At 33.7% G+C, this 4,326-nt stretch overlaps 1 pseudogene; it reads right to left on the reverse strand.

Annotated features, from left to right (window-relative positions):
* The window catches only part of LOC106472074, a 38,498-nt pseudogene extending 35,112 nt beyond the window's left edge, over positions 1 to 3,386 (reverse strand).
* Between the last annotated feature and the right edge of the window lie 940 nt (positions 3,387 to 4,326).

Below are 4,326 nucleotides of genomic sequence, written 5' to 3' on the forward strand. Positions count from 1 at the left end.
TTGTACCTTTATCAAACCTTCATCTAACGCTATAATCATCCTGACATCTTGATCTAGTCTTGTACCTTTATCAAACCTTCATTTAATGCTATAATCATTCTGACATCTTGATCTAATCTTGTACCTTTATCTAACCTTTATCTAACGCTATAACCATTCTGTCATCTTGATCTAGTCTTGTACCTTTATCAAACCTTCATCTAACGCTATAATCATTCTGACATCTTGATCTAATCTTGTACTTTTATCAAACCTTCATCTGCACTATAACCATTCTGTCATCTTGATCTAGTCTTGTACCTTCACCAAACCTTCATTTAATGCTATAATCATTCTGACATCTTGATCTAGTCTTGTACCTTTATCTAACCTCCATCTAACGCTATAATCATTCTGACATCTTGATCTAGTCTTGTACCTTTATCTAACCTCCATCTAACGCAATAATCATCCTGACATCTTGATCTAGTCTTGTACCTTTATCAAACCTTCATCTAACGCTATAATCATTCTGACATCTTGATCTAATCTTGTACCTTTATCAAACCTTCATCTAACGCTATAATCATCCTGACATCTTGATCTAATCTTGTACCTTTATCAAACCTTCATTTAACGCTATAATCATCCTGACATCTTGATCTAGTCTTGTACCTTTATATAACCTTCATCTAACGCTATAATCATTCTGTCATCTTGATCTAGTCTTGTACCTTTATCTAACCTTCATCTAGCACTATAACCATTCTGACATCTTGATCTAATCTTGTACCTTTATCTAACCTTCATCTAACGCTATAATCATCCTGACATCTTGATCTAATCTTGTACCTTTATCAAACCTTCATCTAACGCTATAATCATTCTGACATCTTGATCTAGTCTTGTACCTTTATCAAACCTTCATCTAGCACTATAATCATCCTGACATCTTGATCTAGTCTTGTACCTTTATCTAACCTTCATCTAGCACTATAATCATCCTGACATCTTGATCTAATCTTGTACCTTTATCAAACCTTCATCTAACACTATAATCATTCTGTCATCTTGATCTAATCTTGTACCTTTATCTAACCTTCATCTAGCACTATAACCATTCTGACATCTTGATCTAGTTTGTATTTTCCTCGAATATTATAAAGATCAACGTCGAAAACTTATTTAGACAAAAGACAGTTTAAGCGACGAGAACTATCTTCTGTTTACTTCTAGTCGCGTCCATGTTGGCGTTTGTTTTACCCAGATGCGGTTAATTAAAGCTAAAAAATTGTGTTGGTTCTTTTAAATCCTTTTAAGGAAATAAATGTTAGATGAACATTTTATCATTAACCTGTTTTAATTTATTCATTTCAACATTCTTACTTTCTACTTTGAATTCTCTACTCTTGTTCTGAAAGTTATTTGATCCAAGTTATATGACCCAAGCTTCTTTTACTGTAGGTGGACTTACTTATAAACTAATGTGTTAATGAGCATCAAAATTAATTAAACTTATACGTATGTGTTATGTTTTGCACGATGTCATAAATTAAATGGAACAGACATTACTGATAAAGAGATAGAGAGGTCTGATTTTAAACATATAAAACTAGGGGGGGAGTGGAGGAGGAGAAAGTCGAAGTTCAAAAGAGAATCCTCATTTTACAAATATTTGATTGGATGACGCGGTCAGCAATGTTTGTTGCAGGTGAATAAGAAAGTAAAAAGGTTAAAGACCACTATATTTATACAATTGTAAAACGACTATTAGGCTTACGGATTCTTAAATCTCACCGTGGATTTAGTGCTTTTGCAACGAAACAGTAGTAACAAAAGTTTTCTTCTCCGACACGCTTTACAACCACCCTATAGTGTGGACCGAATCACCGTTATAACAGTAGATTCACATATATATCGTGTCACGCTTAGTCTCCAGTCTCACCATTTATCATGCTTACATAACGTAGGCCAGTGCAGTGTTTGAGCCCGCTATTAGACTTAAATGGTGATTACCGAAAAACTCTGGTTATACGTAATCCCTGGATTATGTACATTACAGAGAAACAGCGTGAAAAGAACTGGAATCAGGGAAAAAAGCAAAAGCACGAAGGGTATTGGCTTCTCAGCAAGAACAAGGTTGATTGTTCAAAATAAAAAAAAAGTGTATTAAAAGTATCGAATGGAATAGAAACGTACTATATTATAGTATGGACTAGTAAGCCAAAAAAATGTTTTATGTGAACAAAATAGTACATTAAATTCTTATACATTTTGAATGGAACAAAACTCAGTCAAATTATTATAGCATACATAACTTAAAAGTATTAGTATTTTGTATTTATGGCACAACTACTAAGACTATCCCCCGCGGTCCCTAATTCTGAATTATTGACCAGAAAGAAGGCAGCCAGTTAGCAAACACCCTATCACCTATCACCAAGCTAACAAACCTGGAGCTCTACAACAGGGCCGCGTCCTAGAACCAAGATATCAAAGGGAATGGTATGTTTCTTAATCAAGAACAGATGAGCAAGCTTTATTGCACAACGTACAAAAGTCATTACACATATTTTGTGCGTGTTTTTTTTATTTAAAACTTTTGATTAGTGACCTGCGCGTGCTTGAAAATAAATCAAACATAAAGTTAGGAGACGACTTGTACAACGTTACGACAATCTTCTTAGATGATGGTGAAATAAGCTAGAAGAAACGTTGTACATTTGTAATAAGGTTTCTTTTTCTACCAATTCAAGCTGTCTTCAAACTTTATTTCTAAAAAAACTAGGTTCCTCGTCATATCAGATTTGAAATAAAACACATTTTTAGCTCAAAGTTGAGAAAGTATTTAAAAATTATATCTGTTTATTAAAAGGGGAAAATAGTTCACACACACAGTTTTCTTTGAAAAAACAGGCTTAATTCTTTACACTTTTGTGTACTTCGTTGTTGAGTTTAAAACATCGAATTCTGTATATATATATCTGTGTGTTTTATCCTTTGGTTTAAAAACATTGAAAGCTTTATAAATTGGTGTATTTTATTTTGCTTGCTTTTATACTTTCACGTTCTATGTGTTTTTAACTCTGTCTTTATCACATCTGTTTAATTTCGTTTTTCAAACGCTCTAACTATTCAATGCCCCAAGAATAGTAATATCATATTCACAATTCTTAGCTAACATAATTGCTATGATTTGGGAAATGTGAGTCATTAGTGCGGAAGATCTTTGATCAAATGATATTGGCACAGTAGAAGTTGAAACTTGACAATACAAAACTTACGAGTTGTGTCGTAACGGATCCCTTTCAGTTCGGGAAAACACGAGATCTCAGCTTCGGATCCTGCCTTGGTCGGAGGCCAACAGGACACTCCATCCCACGTAACGTTGCATTGATGTGAGTTTTCTAAAGATGTGAAAGAAATGTGAACACCAGTAATTATTATTCAGGAGTTTGAACTAGTTTGAAACATACATCTTATTCAGGGGTTTGTACTAGTTTGAAACATACATCTTATTCAGGGGTTTGAACTATTAATGTATGTTTGGTATTATGGTAAGAAGTTCAAACCCCTGAATAAGATGTATGTTTCAAGCTAGTTCAAACCCCTGAATAAGATGTATGTTTCAAACTAGTTCAAACCCCTGAATAAGATGTATGTTTCCTCTTACCATAATACCAAACGTACATTAATAGTTCAAACCCCTGAATAAGATGTATGTTTCAAAACCCCTGAATAAGATGTATGTTACAAACTAGTTCAAACCCCTGAATAAGAAGTATGTTTCAAACTCTGAATAAGATGTATGTTTCAAACTAGTTCAAACCCCTGAATAAGATGTATGTTTCAAACTAGCTCAAACCCCTGAATAAGAAGTATATTTCAAATTAGTTCAAACTCCTGAATAAGATGTATGTTACAAACTAGTTCGGTTTGAGCTAGTTTGAAACATACATCTTATTCAGGGGTTTGAACTAGTTTGAAACATACATCTTATTTGTAACTCAAGTCATAAATTCTCTAGATGATACATCTTGCACGTTGTACTTGCTAAAAATCTAAGTTATCTGGTTACGTGAATTATTGAATAAGAAAATAATACTAATAGTTCTAGTAATTAATTCATCTTTTATTTAAATTACAGCTGCCCAGTGTTAGCACTAAGGCTACATCGCAGCTGTCCTAGCGTTAGCATCAAGGCTAAGGTACAGTTGTCCTAGTGGTGGCGCTGAGAATAAACAGCAGTGTTCTAATATTAAGCGTTGTGTAAGTACTCTCAGCGGTCCTTACTTAACCAGTTGTAAGTCTAATTTTGATGACATCATCTATACAGATAAGTTTAAT

This window comes from Limulus polyphemus, unplaced genomic scaffold, assembly GCF_000517525.1.
Source record: "Limulus polyphemus unplaced genomic scaffold, Limulus_polyphemus-2.1.2 Scaffold5066, whole genome shotgun sequence".
Taxonomy (NCBI): domain Eukaryota; kingdom Metazoa; phylum Arthropoda; class Merostomata; order Xiphosura; family Limulidae; genus Limulus; species Limulus polyphemus.